Consider the following 26,316-nt stretch of genomic DNA (forward strand, 5'->3'; position numbering starts at 1 on the left):
TCTACTTAAAGAGAACAATTTCCAGCCCAGAATTCTAAACCCTGCTAAGCTAAGCTTTAAAATTGATGGAGAAATCAAATCATTTACAGATATACAAACATCGAGGAAATTTGCCATAACAAGACCAGCTCTACAGGAAATTCTTCAACCTGTTCTACGCACTGACCATCACAATGGATCAGCAGCAAAGTAAGAACTCAGAAATTAATGGACAGAACCTAACCTCCATGCTGATGCAAAAGATAAAACTAATCAATGGACTCTCACAAAATAAGATGAATAGAATACTACCACACTTATCAATTACCTCAATAAACGTTAATGCCTGAATTCCCCACTGAAGAGACACAGATTGGCTGACTGGATTAAAAAACACAAGCCATCCATTTGCTGTCTGCAAGAAACACACCTGGCTTCAAAAGACAAATTAAAGGTCCGAGTCAAGGGTTGGAAGACAATTTTTCAGGCAAATGGAATTCAGAAGAAAAGAGGAGTTGCAATCTTATTTTCAGATACATGTGGATTTAAAGCAACTAGAGTCAAAAGAGACAAAGATGGTCACTTTATATTGGTCAAGGGAAAAATACAACAAGAAGACATTTCAATTCTAAATATTCATGCACCCCCTAATCCCCAAACCAGGAAAAGACCCAACAAGAAAAGAAAATTATAGACCAATATCACTAATGAATATAGATGCAAAAATATTCAACAAGATCATAACAAACAGAATCCAGCAACACATCAAACAAATTATACATCATGACCAAGTCAGTTTTATCCCAGGGTTTCAAGGCTGGTTCAATATACGTAAATCTATAAATGTAATCCAGCACATAAACAAATTAAAAAACAAAGACCATATGATTCTCTCAATCGATGCAGAAAAAGCTTTTGATAATATCCAGCATCCATTCATAATCAGAACACTTAAGAAAATCGGTATAGAAGGGACATTTCTTAAACTGATAGAGACCATCTACAGCAAACTCACAGCCAATATCATATTGAATGGAGTTAAATTGGAATCATTTCCACTCAGATCAGGAACCAGACAAGGCTGCCCATTGTCTCCATTGCTTTTTAACATTGTAATGGAAGTTTTAGCCATCGCAATTAGGGAAGAAAAGGCGATCAAGGGTATCCATCTAGGGTCAGAAGAGATCAAACTTTCGCTCTTCACAGATGATATGATTGTATATCCGGAAAACACTAGGGACTCTACTACAAAACTCTTAGAAGTGATCAAGGAATATAGCAGCATCTCGGGTTACAAAATCAACATTCATAAATCAGTAGCCTTTATATATACACCAACAATAGTCAAGTTGAAAAAATAGTTACGGACTCTATCCCATTCACAGTAGTGCCAAAGAAGATGAAATATTTGGGAATTTATCTAACAAAGGACATGAAAGATCTCTATAAAGAGAACTATGAAACTCTAAGAAAAGAAATAGCTGAAAATATTAACAAATGGAAAAACATACCATGCTCATGGCTGGGAAGAATCAACATTGTTAAAATGTCCATACTACCCAAAGCAATATATAATTTCAATGCAATCCCTATTAAAGCTCCCCTGTCATACTTTAAAGATCTTGAAAAAATAATACTTCATTTTATATGGAATCAGAAAAAACCTCGAATAGCCAAGATTACTCAGAAATAAAAACAAAGCAGGAGGAATTACGCTACCAGACCTCAGACTATACTACAAATCAATAGTGATCAAAACAGCATGGTATTGGCACAAAAACAGACAGGAAGATGTCTGGAACAGAATAGAGAGCCAAGAGATGAACCCAGCTACTTACTGTTATTTAATCTTTTACAAGCCAATTAAAAACATTCAGTGGGGAAAAGATTCCCTATTTAACAAATGGTGCTGGGTGAACTGGTTGGCAACCTGTAGAAGACTGAAAGTGGACCCACACCTTTCACCATTAACTAAGATAGACTCTCACTGGATCAAAGATTTAAACTTAAGACATGAAACTATAAAGATACTAGAGGAGAGTGCAGGGAAAACCCTTGAAGAAATCAGTCTGGGCGAGTATTTTATGAGGAGGACCCCCCGGGCAATTGAAGCACCTTCAAAAATACACTACTGGAACTTGATCAAACTAAAAAGCTTTTGCACAGCCAAGAACACAGTAAGTAAAGCAAGCAGACAGCCCTCAGAATGGGAGAAGATATTTGCAGGTTATGTCTCTGACAAAGGTTTAATAACCAGAATCCACAGAGAACTCAAACGCATTAGCAAGAATAGAACAAGGGATCCCATCGCAAGCTGGGCAAGGGATTTGAAGAGAAAATTCTCTGAAGAAGACAGGCATGCGGCCTTCAGACATATGAAAAAATGCTCATCATCTTTAATCATCAGAGAAATGCAAATCAAAACTACTTTGAGATACCATCTAACTCCAGTGAGACTAGCCTATATCACAAAATCCCAAGACCAGAGATGTTGGCGTGGATGTGGAGAAAAGGGAACACTTTTGCACTGCTGGTGGGAATGCAAATTAATACATTCCTTTGGAAAGAGATATGGAGAACACTTAGAGATCTAAAAATAGATCTGCCATTCAATCCTGTAATCCCTCTACTGGGCATATACCCAGAAGACCAAAAATCACATCATAACAAAGATATTTGTACCAGAATGTTTATTGCAGCCCAATTTGTAATTGCTAAGACATGGAAGAAGCCCAAGTGCCCATCGATCCACGAATGGATTAATAAATTGTGGTATATGTACACCATGGAATATTATGCAGCCTTAAAGAAAGATGGAGACTTTACCTCTTTCATGTTTACATGGATGGAGCTGGAACATATTCATCTTAGTAAAGTATCTCAAGAATGGAAGAAAAAGTACCCAATGTACTCAGCCCTACTATGAAACTAATTTAGGGTTTTCACATGAAAGCTATAACCCAGTTACAACCTAAGAATAGGGGGAAGGGAGAAAGGGAGGGGAGGGAGAGGGGAGGTGGGTAGAGGGAAGGGGATTGGTGGGATTACACCAGCGGTGCATTTTACAAGGGTATATGTGAAACTTGGTAAATGGTCTGTGAAGCTAGTGAATGATGCCCCATGAATATATCAATGTACACAGCTATGATTTAATTAAAAATAAATAAATAAATATTCATGCACCCAATTTAAATGCTCCCAGATTCTTGAAACAGACCTTACTCAGTCTGAGCAATATGATATCCAATAATACCATAATAACAGGGGCCTTTAACACTCCTCTTACAGAGCTGGACAGATCCTCTAAACAGAAATTAAATAAAGATATAAGAGATTTAAATGAGACCCTAGAACAACTGTGCTTGATAGACACATATAGAACACTCCATCCCAAAGATAAAGAATATACCTTCTTCTCATCACCCCATGGAATATTTTCCAAAATTGATCATATCCTAGGCCACAAAACAAACTTCAACATAATCAAAAGAATTGAAATTTTACCTTGTATCTTCTCAGACCACAAGGCACTAAAGGTAGGAACTCAACTCCTACAAAAACGTTCAACCCCATACAAAGGCATGCAAATTGAACAATCTTCTGTTGAATAATAGATGGGTGAAGGAAGAAATAAAACAGGAAATCATTAACTTCCTTGAGCATAACAACAATGAAGACACAAGCTACCAAAACCTGTGGGATACTGCAAAAGCAGTTTTGAGAGGAAAATTCATCATTTTAGATGCCTACATTCGAAAAACAGAAAGAGAGCGCATCAACAATCTCACAAGTCATGTTATGGAATTGGAAAAAGAAGAATAATCTAAGCCTAAACCGAGTAAAAGAAAAGAAATATCCAAAATCAAATCAGAGATCAATGAAATTGAAAACAAAAGAATCATTCAGAAAATTAATGAAACAAGGAGCTGGTTTTTTGAAAAAAATAAATAAAATAGATAAACCCTTGGCCAAACTAACTACAAATAGAAAAGTAAAATCTCTAGTAACCTCAATCAGAAATGATAAAAGGGAAATACCAACTGAGCCCACAGAGATACAAGAGATCATCTCTGAATACTACCAGAAACTCTATGCCCAGAAATTTGACAATGTGAAGGAAATGGATCAATATTTGGAATCACACCCTCTCCCAAGACTTAGCCAGGAAGAAATAGAGCTCCTGAACAGCCCAGTTTCAAGGACTGAGATTAAAGAAACAATAAAAAAGCTTCCAACCAAAAAATGCCCTGGTCCAGATGGCTTCACTCCAGAATTCTATCAAACCTTCAAGGAAGAGCTTATTCCTGTACTGCAGAAATTATTTCAAAAAATTGAGGAGGAAGGAATCTTCCCCAATACATTCTATGAAGCAAACATCACCCTGATACCAAAACCAGGAAAAGACCCAACCAAAAAGGAGAATTTCAGATCAATTTCACTCATGAATATAGATGCAAAAATTCTCAACAAAATCCTAGCCAATAGAATACAGCTTATCATCAAAAAAGTCATACATCATGATCAAGTAGGTTTCATCCCAGGGATGTAAGGCTGGTTTAACATAAACGTTATCCACCATACTAACAGAGGCAAAACTAAAGATCATATGATCCTCTCAATAGATGCAGAAAAAAGCATTTGATAAAATCCAGCATCCTTTTCTAATTAGAACACTGAAGAGTATAGGCATAGGTGGCACATTTCTAAAACTGATTGAAGCTATCTATGAGAAACCTACAGCTAATATTTTACTGAATGGAGGAAAACTGAAAGCTTTTCCTCGTAGAACTGGAATCAGACAAGGTTGTCCTTTGTCACCTTTACTATTCAACGTAGTGCTGGAAGTTCTAGCCAATACAATTAGGCAAGACAAGAAAATAAAGGGATTCCAAATGGGAGCAGGGAGGTAAAACTCTCTGACAACCTGATCTTATATTTAGAGAATCCCAAAGACTCAACCACAAGACTCCTAGAAGTCATCAAAAATATAGTAATGTTTCAGGATATAAAATCAATGTTCACAAGTCAGTAGCCTTTGTATATGCCAATAACAGTCAAGATAAGAAGCTAATTAAGGACACAACTCCCTTCACCATAGTTTCAAAGAAAATGAAATATCTTGGTATATACCTAATGAAGGAGGTGAAGGACCTCTATAAAGAAAATTATGAAATCCTCTGAAAGAAAATAGCAGAGGATATTAACAAATGGAAGAACATACCATGCTCATGGATGGGAAGAATCAACATTGTTAAGATGGCTATACTTCCCAAAGCAATCTACCTATTCAATGCCATTCCTATTAAAATACCAACATTGTACTTTGAAGATTTGGAAAAAATGATCCTGTGTTTTGTATGGAACCAGAAAAAAACCCGTATAGCTAAGGCAGTTCTTAGTAATAAAAATAAAGCTGGGGGCATCACCATACCAGATTTTAGGCTTTACTACAAAGCCATAGAGGTCAAGACAGCATGGTACTGGCACAAAAATAGAGACATAGACACTTGGAATCAAATAGAAAACCAGGAAATGAAACTAACATCTTACAACCACATAATCTTTGATAAACCAAACAAGAACATACCTTGGGGGAAAGACTCCCTATTCAATAAATGGTGTTGGGAGAACTGGATATCCATATGTAAAAGACTAAAACTGGACCCACACCTTTCTCTACTCACAAAAATTAATTCAAGATGGATAAAGGACTTAAATTTAAGGCATGAAACAATAAAAATCCTCAAAGAAAGCATAGGAAAAACACTGGAAGATATTGGCCTGGGGAAAGACTTCATGAAGAAGACTGCCATGGCAATTGCAACAACAAAAATAAACAAATGGGACTTCATTAAACTGAAAAGCTTCTGTACAGCTAAGGAGACAACAACCAAAGCAAACAGACAACCTATACAATGGGAAAGGATATTTGCGTATTTTGAATTAGACAAAAGCTTGACAACTAGGATCTATAGAGAACTCAAATTAATCCACATGAAAAAAGCCAACAATCCCATATATCAATGGCAAGAGACATGAATAGATTCTTCTCTAAAGAAGACAGACGAATGGCTAATAAACATATGAAAAAATGTTCATCATCTCTATATATTAGAGAAATGCAAATCAAAACCACCCCGAGATACCATCTAACCCCCGCGAGAATGGCCCACATCACAAAATCTCAAAACTGCAGATGCTGGCGTGGATGTGGAGAGAAGGGAACACTTTTACACTGCTAGTGGGACTGCAAACTAGTACAATGCTTTTGGAAGGAAGTATGGAGAAACCTCAAAGCACTCAAGCTAGACCTCCCATTTGATCCTGCAATCCCATTACTGGGCATCTACCCAGAAGGAAAAAAATCCTTTTATCATAAGGACACTTGTACTAGACTGTTTATTGCAGCTCAATTTACAATCGCCAAAATGTGGAAACAGCCTAAATGCCCACCAACCCAGGAATGGATTTACAAACTGTGGTATATGTATACCATGGAATACTATTCGGCCATTAAAAAAAAAATGGAGACTTTATATCCTTTGTATTAACCTGGATGGAAGTGGAAGACGTCATTCTTAGTAAAGCATCACAAGAATGGAGAAGCATGAATCCTATGTACTCAATTTTGATATGAGGACAATTAATGACTATTAAGGTCACAGTGGGGGTGGGGGAAGTGGAGAGCAGAGAGAGAAAGAAGGAGGGAGAGGTGGGGAAAGGAAGAGCAGAGAGAGGGAAGGAGGGAGGAGGTTGGGGCCTTGGTGTGTGCCACACCTTCTGGGGGCAAGACACAATTGCAAGAGGGACTTTCCCTACAAATGCAATCGGTATAACCTGGCTTATTGTACCCTCAATGAATCCCCAACAATACAAAAAAATAAAATAAAAAAGACTGTCACTGCATGCTCAAGTCAGAAGCACCCGAAACTTCCCAGAGCCTGAGGATTCAGAGGGGTTTCTGCAAGTCTGATTCTTTCTTCATCACAACACAGTTTCATTGCTTGTAAGTCTTACCTTGATGCCAACCAGACACCATTTTGCAACACCCTGAAAGGCAAGCTGGGTTCTTCAGTGTGGCTCCCTAATGCCCTGGCCCTGCCATACGCTGAGTGCCGCACACACATTCTCTCACCTTGCCCTCACACTAAGCTGGTGAACAGGTATTATTAGGACCCCACTGTGAAAGACGGAAAAAAACAAGGCTCTGAGGGGTGGAGGAACTGACTCCATGTCACCGAGGGGATGGATGATGCAGGCAGGATCAGAAATTAGTTCTTTCTTAATGTACAAAGATGTCAGCACCAAGGCTGTCCTGGGTTCCCAGCCCGTGATGGCTACCAGAATACTATGTGTACGAGTTTTTACATTTTTGTCTCTTTAGATTAAGATTATTGAACAGTGAAATCTGTACCTGAAATACTATGAGGAGTTCATGTGATGATTTCTTTCCTGATCAACAATGTGATTGTTTAATGAGCTTACGGAAAATGAGGAACAAGTCTACCGATCTCATTGTGGTCGGCAGTCCTAATTCTAGGAGGTCTCATTTTTATCTTCTTAGAGCTAGATACAAGGGCAAAAATGGAAAGGAACACCATTCTAAGGGCTTCATTTGGGAATTCTTTTTTTTTTTTCAGTGCTCAGAACTGAACAACAGCTTTTGTCTAAAAAATTAAATGTGACAAGAAATTAATCCACATTGTGATCTAATTATTTTTAGAATTATGAAGAAAATGTAAGGTGTCTCAACTATTTAATTTTGAAAAGTGTCTACGGAAATTAACTTTCATTACCTTTCGTGAGGATTTTTGTTTTCTTGCCTTCCTTACATGGCATTTTCAACAGTCACCAATGTTGCTATTGCTGTCACGTAAGGTCACTAGCATATAAGGTGAGGTTTCTTACAAAGCCTGACTTTAAAGGATGTGTGCCATGTTATGGCCTGGACCAGTTCAAAGTATAATGTATCAAATTCATGAATTAGAATACAGAGGTTAATCAAAGAACCAGTCCGTTTCTTAATTTCCTTTATGTCTCTGAAGAATCATCTGTTAAGCAAGAAGGAATACCAAACAGAGCGAGATTCCTTATGGTGTGTTAAAAGCAAATATAACTCCGACCTTTGAAAATTAGACTAAAATAAGACCAAAAATAATGGAAAAGTGGTTAATGGGAATGGAATTAGTTAGCCGAATGAAAAATATTTGAATTGGGTAAAATGAATTCACAATTGTCACATTTTTATAATAAATGTTTTGGAGATGCTAAGATCTACCCCTCTGTCCTGTAGTTGTGGTGACAGTGACCTACTTCTGTATGTTGGAGTTGATCTTCTGGGAAAAGGATCCAGAAGGCACCCATCAAACTCAAGAATGTAATCTGGAAAGGAACCCGCTTACATTTTCTACTTTTATGAAAGGGGTGTTCATTGTGCCCTGTGAATAAGTCATAGGTGAACTGCAAACTTGGTACTAGAAGTAGAGGAAATTCTGCTCTGGGGAAAGAGTGAGGAGAAAGTAATGAGAAAGAAAAACCCTGGCTTCACCAAGAGAGGTGGGACAACGAGCTGCCAGGGGAAGGAAGGAAAGGACGGAGCTCCAGAGATGGAGACAGGGAAGGCCAGGAGATGCTAAATTCTCTGTACCCAGCAGTTCTGTGGACCCCTCTATCATTCTCCATTTGAATTTCAAGGCTAGCACATGACTATATGTAATTCTAAACATCCATTCTCCAGAATAACACCTCTAAGTTTCAGGGAAACGCTTGTTCTCATCTGTTGCCCCAGGTCCGCAGAACAAATAGTGACCACATATAAATGTCATGAAGGTCTGTGGGTGTCACCTGCTAAGGTGGGAGATGGAGGGGATGGACTCTGCCTCAGCTTACAGGGAAGGATTTCACCAGCAGAAGCGCTTAGGTAGCAGAAAGGACAAATTAATTAACTGGTCAAATTCTCCCTCTCACAAATCATGAATGCCAGGGATTCTTGCATGACAAAGCACATTTCCCTGGGGTGCCAAGTGTCCATTTGCTCACTTTCTTCCCTTTGGTTCCGAAGGAACACACTCATTAACCAGGCGTTCACTGCAGTCACACAGCCATTGAGATACACAGGTATCCTGTGACACCAGTCTACACGGGATAGGGAAACGAACCACAAGCAAAGCATGATGCTGACTCTATACAGACCACTGGACGGAAATTGAGTCCTAGAGCTGCAACTAGGGTTTTTAAAAATAAAAACATAAATGTTTAAAAAAATTAAACACCTAGCCCTTATTTTTTATTTAACATTTTGATATTTATTAATTATAATTTTTTTTGCCCTTTTTTTTTTTTTTTTGTAGAGACAGAGTCTCACTTTACCGCCCTCGGTAGATTGCCATGATGTCACAGGACTCACAGCAACCTCCAGCTCTTGGGCTTCTGCGATTCTCCTGCCTCCGCCTCCCAAGCAGCTGGGACTACAGGCGCCTGCTGCAACGCCCGGCTATTTTTTGGTTGCAGTTCAGCTGGGGCTGGGTTTGCACCCGCCACCCTCCGTATATGGGGCTGGCAACCTACTCACTGAGCCACAAGCGCCACCCTTTTAAGAGAACATTTTGAATATTTCAAAAGAAAAAAATTTAATTGTGGCACAAAACAGATAATATAAAATTTATCATCCTAATCATTAAGTGCCAAGTACTTTACAGGGCACAGCATCAGCTATTTGCACCTTGTGGCAGTGCGTCTCTAGACGTTTCTATACTGCTAACCTGAAACTCTATACCCCTTGAACGACTCCTTTCTCTCCTGAGCCCCTGGCAACCACCTTTCTACTTTCTGTTAAAAGAAAACTGTTTTTGAAAATGTAGTAAGAACAGTTTAATTTTTTTTATTTTAAGGTTACTTAATTTACATTATGAAAACAAATTCAAATTTCATATAGATGTATTTGAATATGATTGTATCTTAATATCTTAACTCTTTAGACATTAGTCTCAACAGAACACAAATCATATGAAAAACGTTGAACACAACTTAACTAGCAATTTTGTTGAAATAAAGGAAAAATAAATTGTATGGGATAAATCTATAACAGCTTATGAATTATTTATGCCTTTATTTTATTACTCACTCAAACATCTCCAGCTCTTCAGCAGAACACCCGGACATATGCGATAACAATTAATTCAGTCATTGTTGACATTTTGCCAACTTTAACTCATAGAGAGGCCATAATTCTACTCATTTTTTCCCATTTTGTCTCTATGAAATATAATTGTCAAGGGAGGAAAACAGAACATATTTTGTTTAACAGTTTATTAGCTTTAAACATTTAGGCATATGGTGTGTGGGCCTCTATTTGTTCTCTTGTCCTGGCCTCCAACATACAAGCATGGCTAACTACCATTGTCTAATTATCTGTCTTTACTATGTTACCATGAATTGTGAAGGGGCAATCATTTGTTTTATCATTTTATCTCTAGTGCTTGGTATAATTCTGATGTATATAACAGATCCTCAGAGAAATGTGCTGAATGTCATTGAAGTCACCTTGGTTAATGATAACTAATTAAGCTGTGGGCCACTATTCCATTCAAGCTCAGGAGATTCAAAGGTGAGTAAGACCCAGCACAAGAAGCAGATCAGGCTGTAAAAGGAGTTTCACTTATTTCGGTCTAGGCCAAGTGCCACAGTCAGTCTGGCTAAATCTCAGGTCCGTTTATAACACAGGGATGATAATATGACCAACCCCACAGGGTTGCTGTGATGAATGGACAAGATAATCCATGTGACTGACACACTTAGCACAAGGCTGGCACAAAGCATTCACCCTGTAAATGGTAGATGGTGGTGGACATACGAGTAGCGGTAGTTGTGATAATAGCAGTGGTCCTGGAAGTATTAGTGGCAGTCGTCATAATACTAGTAATGGTTACCGATGTGGAAGTTTAGTAATCAACAGTGTCAGTGGGTCAGATGATCAAGACACACACCATGAAGAAAAACAGATATTAGAGAGTTGAGGGTGTGTGGATGAATGGATTTTGCAAAGGTGTAGCAAGGTGTCTACACTGAGTAAGAAACAAATTAAAGAAAGTTAAAGCAGGAACTCAGAGGTCAGCGGCTCAGAGCAGCTGGACGTGGGACAGAGGGTCTAGCCAAGTGGTTTAGTTCACAACGGAACTGACTTGGAAGAAGGTGGGACTGTTACAGTCAAGGAGTAGCAGTGAGAGGCAAAGAAGCCCCTCACCCCCCTTCCCTCGCCGCCCTGAGGCAAACTGAACGGAACCAGCAGCCAGCCAGGCTCAAAAGAGCTGCAGATTTGGGGAAGACTCAGGTGCCCAGTGAAGGACAGAGCAAAAGAGAGGACACAGGAAAGAGTGTGGACCGGGCAACACCCAGTGGCCTGGGGGAAGCGTGGGGGTGCCGGGTTGGGGATCAAGAGACTCGGTCAGAAGCAAGGAAGGAAACGGCCTCCCCAGGGGCAACGGAGCAGTTAGGAAGGACGTGCAGATCTGAGCGTGTAAGGAATCCACGCACCATGGAATTACGTTTACTTCTGTTCGCTGCGTGGACTGAGGAGAAAGTTGAGAGGAGATATTGAGAGCTTATTTTTACCATTTCTTTGGAAAAGGACAATATAGCATCCCGATCTTGTCACCAAACGTGTGCAAACTTAAATAAGTGGCTCAATTTTCTGGGTCCATTTCCTCACTTAAAATATAAACTCAATAGCATTTGTATTATGTGTTGATGAAAATAAAATGCATAAAGAATGGGAGGCTTGAAAAATCACAAAATGCTTTCCAAATATGAAGTATAATTATGACATCCACATAGAAAGTCGGGGTGGGTTCCTAATACCGTGGAGTTGGGAATGTTAGAGGTGCATGGGCGCCGCTTCGACTCCTTGCTGGATTTTAGTGACACACAGCAGTTCAGGGCCTTGGTCCTGACAATGACCCCAAGCACTGGCACATCGCGAGTTAAGCTGGATGAAGAAGGATGCAGAGAAAGAGATTACAACAGAAGAAAAGTATGGCCAGCCATCCGGAAGGTGCTGGGAAGTCAGAAGGTGGTGAGTGTCCCCTAGAGAGGACTTCCCCTACTCCAGTGGCACCACAGCTCCACGACATGCCATGAAACTCAGCAATCTTGAGTGGGGAAACAAAGAAAAACTCAATAGGATGTAAATTAAATTAGCAGTGTGGATGAACTTGAGTCATATTTGGGCTCTGGTGATGTATTCTTTTTCCCCCTGGCCCGGGCGATATTTTTTTGTCCCAAAGCTTGGTTGTGGAAAGCTTTAGTCATGTATCTCTCTGGAAAATTATAATTCACTGTAGTTTCTCACGTGTTAATGTATCACACAGAGTGTTGACAGACTGGGCATTTAATTATCTGAGGACGGCTGTACTTTCTTTGCTTCTTGAATAATGAACTGCATTGGGTACCAACATGTACTTGCAGCTTCTCTAGGACACCTGGGATTCTTCCTGGGGTTACACAGGGATTCAGTTTTAAACATTTATCCCAAGAGGGTAAGTGAGGCAATCATCTGGAGATTTCAGAAAACCACTGACTCATCTTAATCATCTGGCTATAAGTAAAATCTCATTTCAACAAACTTTAAGAAACCATCCTAATTACTTTCAGTATTGAATATTGTTTGTCAGAATTGAATCATCATTTGGGTATTAGATCTCTATAGGCTATTATCATTGTGATGATGTCTGTTATAATCAGACTTAACCTGCTTAAATTACCTAAAAAATGGCTTCAAATGACCACTTCAATTTTTTTTTTAAGCATGTAATGCATTTTGAGCAGAGACAAACAGAAAATGCCCCCATCAGTGATGTGCTTGGATTTGCAGACACTAACTCTGGCACAGTCAGATTATGATTCTTGCAAAATGATTTTTTCCAGGTTCACCTGAATGAAGGCAGCTCCTTGTCCCAGTCAGTGCTGCAGTCTGGGGTCTGCATGCAGTGGAGTTCAACCTCTCTGAACACTGCCTTTCCGTAGCTTGGCCTTTCCTGTTGGGAGGCTATAGGAGCCACGTCATTCGCCAAGGTCATTTCTCCTGGTGCCTGACCTTTCCTTGCTTATGTTAGGATGTGAGGGCTTGTGACCTCATATTTTCACACCATAATAAAGGCTTTAATTACAAGGCCACAAGAGGCTGAGCCCCATGAATAAACAGAAGAATGACATACAATTGCCTAAACTGTAAAATGAGAATAATACAACCCCCTTATAGGATTGTTTCATAGTTAAATGAGATAATATATGAAAAGCACACTATGTGTTCAGTACGTATTAGTTATTATCATTTGCATCTATAACCACAGAGACTGGCATATCACAAAATTTCAATTTATGTTTCATGATTCCCTGAGAATGATTTTCATCTTTGCTGGAGACAAAGATATGCAAAGAAGTAGATGTGACAATGGTGGGGTTTCGGATGTCAGGGACACCTGTTTTCCCTCCTCCTAAGCTTGGCCCTGGATATTAATATTAAAACAGCTAATAAATTAGCAGGTTGGAAAAAGCGCAGGGCTAATTTATTCAATGGACTTTTTGTCAAGAGTCTGGAAATGAGAAGATTTTTCCCAAATGAAAGATTAATATTAATGTGATGAAGTGATTGTAGTCTTGAGGATGAAAAAACTCTTTTTTTTTTTTTTTGGAGAGAAAAAATGCCACGGAATCTACAGGAGAGCTTCACAGTCTGTGACAAGCTCTTTTAAGAAGCAGGGTGAAGTGGAAGGGGCAGCGTCTGAGGGTCCAGAGACCTGGCTTCCCCATGCAGTTCCATCCTCCCTGACATGCTTCCTTCGGCCGATGTCCTCATGTCACCTGCGGATGGAGGGTAGTAACATCCAGACTCCCTAATTCACAGCATTGCAGGGCAGAGCAGCAGAGAACACGGACACGTGAAGACAATGTTTCAAAGCTTAAGAAAACAGAAATGAATGATGTGTATATTTTTGTGGTTTCCTATTTAAATAAGAAATAGCCAAGCATGTGTAAGGGCAGCAATGGAAGATATAATTGATTCGCTTATGTAAATGTGGTGTTTTTCTTACAAGCTCTCCATAAAACTCAAAAGGAAGTCATAAGACTAAAAGTCATTTTAAGGAACTTCTTTTTTTCCTTTTGGAGTAGAAGTGATTTTTCCTTTTTGGAACTAACAGAACACAATTACAAAAAACAAAACAAAAAAACAAAAAAAACCCAACAACCACCCAAGGGATCTAATATTTAATGTGAAGGAACCAAGCAGGAGGTGGGAGCTGCTTCTCTGCTCAGTGTTTGAGTCCTTCCCACCTCCCTAGGTCAGGTCTATCAACCCCTGAAGGTCGGCCAGTGTCTGTACTTTCCAGGAGTCTATTTAGAATCTGTTCATAGAGTTTCCTAGGTGTACTTAACAACCTATCTTGGAAGGGACAACCCACCTAACCTTCAGAAACCTCTGTTCTAAGCAGATATTGGAAAACAATCCAATGTAGAAATCCATGTAAACTGGTTACGCAGGATTATCCTTAAAGAATACTTCATTCCAACGGAGAAAAATCATGAAAGAAAATAATGAAATAATGAAATAATGAAAGACAACCAACATGGTCTACATATTAAACAAGGTCTTCCAATTCCAGAGGTTTCTTCTCTGATGATCTCCCAGAGACAAAAATCACTCTTCACAATTTGAAACTAAAGTAAATGGATGTTTGCAATGCTAAGAACCTCTGTGGAAATAAGGCAAAATAAGACAAGGCCTTCGGACCTGTGAGAAAAATCAATCTGATGGAAAATTGACAAATTTGTTTAACGTGAGCCACAACAGCCAAGGGCTGACCCCAGAGGCCTCCGCTGGGACACTCAGTGATGGTCCCGCCCGTCCTCTTCATCCCTTCAATTACACCACAGCATCGTGGAGGGAAACTTCTTTTCTTTTTTAACCAAACATCACTTAAATTAACTTTTTTGCCATTGTGTTTTAAATTCCAATTTCTTCCTCTTCATTCTCTATACTAAATTATTAAAATCACCAACTGCTCTACAATCTAAAATATTTCAGAAAGCAGAGATGCCAAATTTGGATTGACTAAAGTGAAATCAGACAGAAGGAAAGATATTTTGAACATTTCCATGCTTGGTGCATTGTTTAAAGATATGGCAACAAGTAATTAAAATGGACTACTTGGCTTTTCCCCACAAAACCAGCTCAGTGCATTGGTCCCACTGCAGCCTGGTTCAGACCAGGGAGGCAGCCAAGCAAAATGAAACACATCAATATATTTCCAAATAAACTGATTTTTTATGCTTCATCTATAACTTGTTCTTTTTTTTTAAGAAAAAGAAGTTAAGCTATGATAAGATGATAAAATAAGTAAAATAAGCCCTTGATATAGGAAGTTAGAATGAAAAGACAAAATAGATTGACCTTTAGGATTAAACAGAGGAAGGGGTTCTTAATTTTTTAAAGAATAGATTTTACTCTAAATGTCGCGCGGATGTGGAGAAAAGGGAACACTTTTGCACTGCTGGTGGGAATGCAGATTAATACATTCCTTTTGGAAAGAGATATGGAGAACACTTAGCGATCTAAAAATAGATCTGCCATTCAATCCTGTAATCCCTCTACTGGGCATATACCCAGAAAACCAAAAATCACATCATAACAAAGATATTTGTACCAGAATGTTTATTGCAGCCCAATTCGTAATTGCTAAGTCATGGAAAAAGCCCAAGTGCCCATCGATCCACGAATGGATTAATAAATTGTGGTATATGTACACCATGGAATATTATACAGCCTTAAAGAAAGATGGAGACTTTACCTCTTTCATGTTTACATGGATGGAGCTGGAACATATTCTTCTTAGTAAAGTATCTCAAGAATGGAAGAAAAAGTACCCAATGTACTCAGCCCTACTATGAGACTAATTTAGGGTTTTCACGTGAAAGCTATAACCCAGTTATAACCTAAGAATAGGGGGAAAGGGGAAAGGGAGGGGAGGGAGAGGGGAGGTCGGTAGAGGGAAGGGGATTGGTGGGATTACACCAGCAGTGCATCTTACAAGGGTATATGTGAAACTTGGTAAACGGTCTGTGAAGCTAGTGAATGATGTCCCATGAATATATCAATGTACACAGCTATGATTTAATAAAAAAAAAATAAAAGAAGTAAAAAAATAAAAATGTCACATCAGTGGGTCTGCATAAGAAGCTAGCCACAGAAATCCCAACCTATTTACTTTTCATTTGCCATCATCTACCTATAAATCACACAAATAAAAGTGCATACACAACCTCTCAGAGGAGTAGAATTACATTCCACCTTCATTCACAATCACACCCTGGCCATCACCTGGTCTCATGATGGGTGAGGTGTCCTGGGCGGACTTGCTCCTTCTAGAATTTCTAATCCATGCCTGTCAGCTCCTGGTCTCACCTCTTCCCTTTCTTACTATGTGTTCAGTTCAGCAGCTGAATTCAAACAACATTCACTGAATTCTACTGTGTTTGCCAGTAGAACTGTGCAAAGATCATTCCTACTCTGTAAAAGCTTACGGGATAGTGAGTTCCTCCAAGCTCCTTCCTGGTAGGGCTCTGATCCCAGGCAGCACCGAGCAGTGTGTTTGTAAACAGGTCCATCCTCAACTAACAAGTAGGTTTTATTTTAAAAAGAAGAAAAGAGGGCAGCACCTATGACTCAAAGGAGTAGGGCGCTGGCCCCATATACCGGAGGTGGTGGGTTCAAACCCGACCCTGGCCAAAAACTGCAAAAAAAAAAAAAAAAAAGAAGAAGAAGACAAGACGGTGAGCTAATGTTTGATTGGAAATAAAAAAATATATATATTCTCAATGGTGGTTTTGGTTACATGCCCAAGTACCTGTAGCCTATTTAACTCTCCATATGGTTGAAATTCCCAACAATGGCAAGTACAATCAAAGGAAACTGCACTTCTGTAAATACGTACCATTTCAGATATGTCTCATACACACATATTTTTTAAAATACGTATTGATTTTCAGGGTGTAAAAAAAAATCAAATATTACCTTGTTTGACTCTATGAGATCATAGGCTTATTGATCTCAGTTTTTTTAAGTTAGGAAACTCAGCTAGATGAGACCCAGCAACTCCTCAGGGATAAGCTGGTTAAGAAGTGGTAGTTCTAGGACTGGGAACCAGGGAACCATGTTCTTCCTTCTACTGAGACTGTCTCAGAATCTCTCTGGGGCAATTCAAGAGACCGGACCAAAGCATTGAATTTAAAATTAGGAAACAAACTGTTCACCTAGAATTTTCCATTGTTCCTGGGCTATCTGATTTCTTCCTTGTGACCTTGAGAGTATATGTGCCTTGGAGAACAATTCATCTTGAAGCAGTTTTTCTGGCAGTGGATGAGCAGCTTGTTAACTGTATATTATTAGTAAGTGGCTAGTTCATACTTTCATTTCTAGGTAAGGACTACCTTTTAAAATGTTCCCCTTTAATTGTCAAGTTTGGAAATAGACATAGTAATTAATTAGAAAAAAGAGAAGGGAACTGATGCTAAAATACAAAGAAAAGCTTGTAAAGACTGGTCCTGTTTGGTTTGGACGTGGACCATCTAAGGGTTTTTTTGTTTGTTTGTTTTGTTGGTTAGTTGGTTGTTTGGTTTAAATAACAAGAGTAAAAAGATCTCTGGATTAAGGCATTACTTATACGAAGTTTACACATTTTACTAAGCACTTTTTTTTTCCTTTTTTTCGGAGACAGGGCTAGAGTACCTTGGCCCCATTGTTAACTCTCTGCATCCACAAACTCTTGGGCTCAAAGGATCCTCATGTCAGCTACCCAAGTAGCTAGGACTATGGGTGCTCACAACCACACATGGCTAATTATTTTATTTTTTGTAGAGATGAGGTCTCAGTCTGTTGCTCAGGCTGGTCTCAAATTCTTGACCTCAAGTGATGCTCCTGTCTCAGCCTCCCAAAGTGCTGGGATCACAGGTGTGAGCCACCACACTTGGCTTAGCAATCACTTTAGAAAAAAGATCAGCTCTTCAAGAAAATTAGACTAAATTGTATTTCTTTACTAAGGGACCAAATGAGTCTAAAAGGAGCAAAATTATCACCAAAAGCGTGTCACTTACAAAAACTGGTTTTAAAATTTAAGCTTCTCAATTTCACTCCCATGCTGAAAATAAAGAAACAAAGGCATGTATTAGCAAATTGCTAGCCCAATTGTCAGGAGTGAATCTATTGTATCTGGCTGCGGGAAGGCTTTACCTCCAGCTGTTTCTAAATTCACCGAGTGGCCTCTGTGTGAAGCATACCCTTGCCCTCTCTGCCCAACTCCACATCACTTACCTACCACACACAGTTTATACTGTACCATGCAATGGTGACATATGACTTTTACTGTGTGAATAGAATATTGCACTTTTCCACATGTTGCCAAGCTGCAAGCTTTTGTTAGCTCTCGTGGGAAATTTATGACGGTGTGAAGTGAACTCCTGTCACCACTCAATGGATTGCAAAAATAGTATAGCTCTTGCTAAAGACCTGAATCATACCTTGAAAGATTGCCTGATCAAATCAATATCTTCAACAATAGTAGTTGCAGCCAATGTGTGAAACGGATACAGTATGTTTAAGAATATAGAGCCGGCTATCTTCTTCCTTTGTACTCCTTCCAGCTCATGTTTTGTCGTGGACTTTCAGAAGTCTGAAAAACACAATAAAATCCCAAGCACCTATATTGACACCCTTGGGTACTGAACTGACAATAATTACGTGTTGTTGTGCAAAAGGATGTTTTGATATCCTGTGGACCTAGCTTCACAGTCAAGCTCCATTGCTAAGCAGACAAGCAACCCTGGGCAGTTATAAGTTTCCTTCTATGCAAGATGTGGGTAATAATGTCTGCGCCAAAAGGCTTGAGAAGAGCAGGAACTCCCTCTATATTGATTTACTTTCTTTCCTTCCCTCAGAAGCACCATTCTCTTTTCTGCCCCATAATCTACCAACTTCTCATCTCTACATCTATCTGACTCATGTCTCTGTCCATCCACAGGTGTTTGTCTAGACACGTGGCTCTATGCAGGCCATTGAAAATGCAGCTGAGAGCCCAGCAGCTGAAAATCAGCTTCACATTGATTTTTGCTGTGACTACCTTTAAGAATTTCAAAGTAGGGCCAGGCAAGGAGGCTCACACCTATAATCCTAGCACTCTTGGAGGCTGAGCTCACAGGTTTGAGACCAGCCTGAGCCAAAGCAAGACCTCATCTCTAAAAATAGCCGGGAGTTGTGGCAGGTGCCTATAGTCCCAGCTACTCGGGAGGCTGAGGCAAGAGAATTCCTTTAGCCCACGAGTTGGAAGTTGCTGTGAATTATAATGCCATGGTACTCTACCCAGGGTGACCAAGTGAGAGTCTATCTCAAAAAAAAAAAAAAAAAATTTCAAAGTAACTTTCTTTTATATTACTTAACATAGGTAATTAGAATTTTTAACAGCAATTTTTATTTTCAACTGGCACAATCGATAAAAAGAAAGACTCCTGTTACAGTGGGATTTTTGACCCCAAAATATTTTTTTTAAAAAAAGGACTAGTAATTAAAAAGAAAATCTAAATGACTGAAAATATACTGAAAAATTAATTACATAAAAATAGTGTCTTTCATATTCATTCACATGCAAGGAAAATGGAATTCTAAATGGGAAAAAGTACCGTACCTGTAGAAGGTACCGTAAAGATAGCAAATCTTACTGAAGACTACACTCCAACACTCCATTTTTATATAAATTTTGCCCTAAGAATATGCCAAGAAGAACAGGGCAGCAGAAAGACAGACCACGTTAGGAAGAGTCCTGGTGTGTGTCCACCCCGTTAGGAGTGTGGCTTAGAGAACGTCCACAGAGCTTCGCTTATGCTCTTCAAAACAATTTCAGAAAGAAGGAACAAACATCAGTGTGCTTAAAACCAGCCATATTTGAAAAACTAACAGCGAAATGCATAGGGTTTGTCCTGGTTCTTCCTTCTCACGCCCTGCGGGGCTGCACCCATCAGCAGCTGAGCAGCAGGAGTTTTATGAGAAGGACCCTCCAAGGATAGATTTTTGCTTACTAAGCTATTTTATCTGTGTGGCAGAACAATATCTTTGAAATATTAATCAATGTATATTATACTCGGTCAAGCAGCCAGGCTACTTCAGGATCATTCTTCAAGGGAAGGAGGAATGATTTCACTGGGCAGAAAGCAAAATTGTGTTCCTGGCTTCTTTTGTCTCCCAAATGCCTGGGCTCTTGAATCTCCTTAGAAGAGAAGCAACAAAAAAGTTTGAGAGCTGGGAAGACATAGAAATGTATCCCTTCTACCCTCAACTTGTCCAGTTACACAAAATTCCCTGTGCTGGGGAGAATGGAAGGGAGATAGGGAAGAACCCATGAGAATACGACGTTTGGAAATGTCTCTGGGCAGAAGCGTCTTCAGCCCTGACTTCTGGGCAGAGCTCTGCGGAAGCAGGAAACCCAAATGCTTTCCAAAATCTGAGAGCAGAGGGTGCCTGGGCCCTTCCCTACCAGATGACACTGTGTCTGGCTGTGCAGTGACTCTAGTGAACAGGGAGGGACCCAGATGGTGTTCCTGAGATCCTCATGCCTTGGCCTGGCACCTGCCATGAAAGGCCCCAAATGATGACTTTGTCATAAGGCACAGCACTGAGGAGGTGAGGGGGATGTCTGGACTCAGGGTCCAGGAGAGCAGGAGCGGAGGATAGAGGACAGGGAGGCCGATGGACCACTAAGCAGAAAGCTGAGTGGCAGACACTCCAAGCATCCAAAGTGTGGCCTGTCACCCTCTTTCCACACTCCCAGCTGCGCCCTGTGCCTCCCTGCACTGAAGGTGCCACCAGAGAGAACAGCGAGGTGCAATCTCAGATTTGAAGGGCATGTGTTTGAACCACCTCAGCAGAGCCAGGGCTTACTATACAATCAACCAGAGTTAAGGGAAAGGCAGGCTTGCTCACACCTGATCTGGATGTGCCTCCTTATTGACGCCTGTCAAAGCTAGCTGCCCTGCTTGAAGGAGGGCGGCTCAAACAAGAGTGGGGAAGACTGTCTCCTGTGCTCAGAAGTGCAGCCTCCTTTCTCCCATCCCTCTCGCTCGCAACTGGTTTGAGTGCTGGAGCTGAGAGCCCAGCAGCCAAATCACAGAGAGCTGGGGCTTTAATTCCGTGTGCTCGGCCAGCTCCTGGGCCAGTCCTTCTGTGCCGTGTTTAAACCCCAAGTGCAGCTCTCACCCTCAGTCCCCCAAATTCAGGGTCTTCAGTAACAAATGCCTTTCACATCTGTTCCAAAGACTCCCCTTACACCTGTGGGTGCAGCTCTGGGTTTTTCAAGTGTTTAAATGCAGCGTCTAGAGATGGGCAAAGTCTGTGTTCCAGACTGGGGCAGTGGGAAAGGCGCTCGGGGCACACCAGCCTCTTCTTGCCAGATCCCCAGCAACATGGGGGCTGGAAGGCACCCTCAGGAGAGCTGGGGGCTCATACTCTCCAACTGGAGCCACAAAGAACCTCATTCCAAAGTGGGAGATTCTGCTCTTTAAAGCATTGAACAGCTGAGCTGGAAAGTCTCCTCGTACCAAATGACAATCAGGTGGGCTTTATCTCACAGTATGGCCTGAGGTCGGTCACTCATACCAAAAGCAGCTGACAGACGAGGCATCTATATCCCAGGAAGGAAACAGGACTGGCTGAATTTTAAGCTAAAGCCTTGGGATGACAAAAACAAATATGTTAAGGGCTGGCCAAGGGCAAGTCAATAAATAAAAAGGGAGAGACAGCCTCCCCAGTGTGGCCGCCAGAGTTTAGATTGATTACTTTGCATGTGTTATGAGAGATGTTGCGTGTAATGCACATCATATTTTTGCTTCTAATCACACCGTTCTGGCTTACACGAGGAGAACTCTGATCCCAGACACGCACTGCCAAAGCTTGGCACATAGGAGAAGGGTATTTCTTTCAGAAGGCCTCCCTTTAACTTGTGGTCATGCTGAAATCACTTGTCTTGTCTTGGGATTCCTCTCAAAAGTGCAGAAAGATGACAAGAGCATCTCCCAGGCTCCGCAGGGTCCTCTCACAGCCTAAAGGGAGGGTTTAGAAGGAACAGATAAATCTGGAAATATTTCAGGGACACCTGGAAGGCTCCTTTGCCGGCCCCTCCAGTTGTTCCCAGGTGCTCAAACTCTTTTAACTGAACACAATCTTTCTTTCCACTGTCAGACAGAAAGAATCCCATGTTAAGGTATAAATGACTAACATCAGATTCTTTCCCAGGGATAGGTTTTGAGAAGAGGAAAATGGGGAGCATGGAGTTATTATGGATAGTTTTAGAGACAGGAGGATGCCATGGTGGGGGAAATAATGAAAAATGACAAGGGTGAGGTTGCCGAAATTGGTCCCTTCATACTTTCTGCATAGGGCCAGCCTTATCCAGACGCAGTGACCTGGCTGTGCGGAGCTTTGTGGCTGTGTCCTTCAGAATAACCTCCTGGTCAATCATTCTTACAAGTTCTGCATTAGTAACAATGACATGGATAAAAATCCCACCAAAACACCTAAAAACATTTAACTTTTCCCAGCTCTGGATTTCAGGGTCATTCAGCCTTCCAGTAAAACACTGCCCTATGTCCATCCAGCTAAGCTCACCAATGGTGAGAAAGCATTAGACACTCCTCGAAGCTTTTGCAAATAAAGGATCCCAGAATGGTTTGGGTTGAAAGATCTTTTCATCATAACTATATCAATTCTCCCTAAATTAAGTTATAAATTAACATGATCCCAATAAAAGGAGCAACAGTTCTAGTCTGGACCTAATCAAGCTGATTTTAAAGTTCATGTGGAAAAATAAGTGAAATAACCTGGAAATTTCTGAATAACAACTGGCAATGTCAGGGGTGTTGGAGACCCGCCCCAGCAGATATTAGAACATGATAAAGAGTCTCGATATTTAAACAGAGCCATGCTGCCATAGAAAGAGGCCATTGGAGCAGAAGAATCAAATACACAGGAATTTAGCATATAATAAAGACAGACTTTTCATACAGGATATTGAGACAACTGAGTATCACATGCTAAAGGATAAAGCTGGATCCATAGTTACCACTCGACGGCAAGATATGTTTTAAACGTGAAAAGTCAAGTCATTCTCCTGTGTATGAGAATACAATACACACAGGAGAATTCCTTCCTAATCTAGGCCTTTCTAACTACAAGTAAAAATTAATAATCCATACGCAAAAGATTAATAAATTTGGCTACGTTAAGAATGAAACCTTTCTTGATACAAAAAGAAAGAAAAAAAATAATTGGAGCTCAGATGTACCTAGAGGCAAAAAATTATTTCTCTGTGAAAAGAATTCCTGGAAAGGAAAAAAAAAAACCACATTAACACCCCAACACGGGACAAAAATGGACACACAACATGAACAGTTTGTAGGAAAAGAAACACATCAGGCAAACACACATCAAGATTATCCGTGTCATCGTGGTAAGAGAAAAGCAATTTAAAAACCGTGCGGGGAGGCCGTGTCGCCCCATGAGACTGACAGAATCCAAAAGATGGACCACACAGTGTGGGGTGAGGCAGGGAAAGAGGTGCTGGTGAAATGGTAAACTCTGAGCCAGGAACCACAGTAACCTCCGACACAACAACACACCCACCAGACTTCCACTTTCATCTCGATGGAGGAAGAGAAATTGCATTTACTGTCTCACCATAATCAACAGCAACAACGAAAATGACAGAATATTCAAAACAGAGGTTTTTAGACATCAGACAATGGGCAGCACAGGACACGTATGATGGTCAATTTTGTGTCAACTTGATGGGGCCGCAGGGCGTCCGGGTGTTTGGTCAGACATCATTCCAGATGTGTTTCCACACGAGATCAACATTTGAATTGGGAGACTGGGTTAAGCAGACTGCCCTCCCCAATAACAGCGGGCCTCATCCCAGTAGCTGAAGGTCTGAATAGAACTAAAAAGGCTGAGTGAAAGAGAACTTGCTCGCTCCTCTGCCTGCCTGTCTTCAGTCTCGGACATTGATTTTTTTTCTTGCCTTTGAACTTGAACTGAAAATTCGCTCTCCCTCTGTCCTGAACCCTTGGACTGGAGCCACACCATTGGCTCTCATGGTCTCCAGCTTGGCTACTGCAGATCTCAGGACTTGTTGGCCTCCATACCGCTTGACCTTGTTGCCCAAAATAAAACTCTCTGTGCATGCAGCCTGTCGGCTCTCAGGAGAACCCAGCCTGCTGCCAGGATGCACACAGCCCAGCCAGGGGACTTCCGAAAAGCCCAGCGGCCTTACCCAGGTGAGGAGACGGGCTCTGAGATCAGAGAAGGCCCTGAGGCTGGACCTCATGGGGCAACATACCATGGAGGCCAGAGTCCCAGAGTGAGAAATTTGGAGACCACAAAGTTCGCTTTTAATCTTCATGCGAAGATCCTCCTGATCTGTGAATTGGTCACAAATCTGGGTGCTTCTCATGGTGACTCCAATTTACAGACTAATACTTGAGTTTAAAGACCCACTCTTCACACGACACAGCCCCTAAACTCCAGCCCACCACTTCACTCCGTGTGCAATGTGAGAAATAATGGTCTGCCTGGATTCTGAAGGCAAAAGTGGCCTTGTTAGACATATACTCACCCTCAGCCTGGTGGCTTCCTAGAGGATTTCAGAGCTACGTGGACCATCTGCTGTTTTCACCTGGTGTAGGCTTTGGCTCTGTGCAAAATACAAATAAAACGAAATGGCCAGAGAGCTAGACCCCGAGTCAAGAGACCTGCTGGAGGCTTCAGTCTGTCCTATAGTCTCTTTGGGTTCGTGTGATGTCTATAAAACCAGACTGCCTGACCATGTGATCTCTGACACCCCTAGCTCTAGATTCTATGGAAACTTCTCAGGAGACTACATCACAATCACAAAGAATTTATAATGCTCCAAGTTAAGGCACTACCCTAGTTCTCAAATATATAATTATGGTACTTAATTTTGCAAAGAAATCTAATGAACTACCTTTCTGACCATCAGGACCCCCCATGGAGCAATTCTTTGAATGTTGTTCTGAGCCCTGGTACTTTGGTTGGGCACTCTGCACCCCAACTTGCCCTCCCAGCAGCAGCAAAGAACCTTGGGAGCAGCAATGCTTTATTCAGTGGAGAAAGAGGACAGGCTACTTGCCACAAGGCACCTACCTCCACTCTCCTCTCGGCAGTCCCAGAAGCCCTCCCTGAAGAGCCGGCTGGCAGGTGCTGGCCACGCACCACGAGAAGGGATTAGCCCAATGAATGAAGTCTGTTCCCTCGGCTGCCTCAGACAGGTGGATCCATCTGAAGTAAATGTCATGAATTGGGCTTTTTCATACAGCCTTGTTGAAATAGCCAGTGCCCCTAGGCCTGGCAGCCAATAGGGAGCTGTCTACTTATCTAAGGTTTTATCCGTCTTGCAGCCGCAGTGGACCTTCAAACATAAACCCAAGTTGTCGGGGGGACCGAGTGAATGTGTGATCCTCCCTGGAGGCTGTTGGCTCCCAAACCTGGGAATGTGTTATATGAAAAAATAAATGCCTTTTTTTTTTTTTTTGCCATCTGTGAATGAAAAACATTCTTCATATGTTTAACTGTTTCAAATCACCATATGTGACACACAGGCGCGCACATGCCCCCCACGTGCCCGTGTGGGGGCTGGGATGGAGTGGGGAATGCGGCCTGGGCCCATCTTCAACACTCTGGGGGAAAAGCTTCCGGCATACATCCACCCCCCCAAAAGGCAGTTGTAACCTCAGTGGGACCGCAGGGGCTGGCTGAGCCAGGGCCCTCTTCTGGAATTCCATCCAGCTGCAGCAATTCTCCCCCCCCACACTCTGTTCCCCACCATTCACCTAAACACCACTCCCTTCCCCATGTTGCAAAATCACAAACATCTGACGCCCAGAATAAGGCGGAACAGGCCACTGAACTTCCCTGACACTGCTCACAAGAGGGGTGGACGTGTGAGGGATGGACCTGAGGCGAGAAGACACGGAAAGAAGTTTCCGGATTCAACTGCCCTTATTAAATCTGAACAAGAGAACTAATTGACTTCCCTCAAAGACTTTTTCTTTGGTAAATTGCTTGAAATAATTTTTTTTTGGGTGGGGAGAGCCTAACCAGAGCTTTTCTGATTGTGTAAAGCTCATCACTCATCCCTCAAAGCTGTTAAAATCCTTAATGGTGCCCACTCCAGGATCTGTTTGGACCTGAGCCTACCATGGTGACTGAGGAACTGACAGTGAATAAGG

The sequence above is a fragment of the Nycticebus coucang genome, chromosome 17 (genome assembly GCF_027406575.1).
Source record: "Nycticebus coucang isolate mNycCou1 chromosome 17, mNycCou1.pri, whole genome shotgun sequence".
Lineage (NCBI taxonomy): Eukaryota > Metazoa > Chordata > Mammalia > Primates > Lorisidae > Nycticebus > Nycticebus coucang.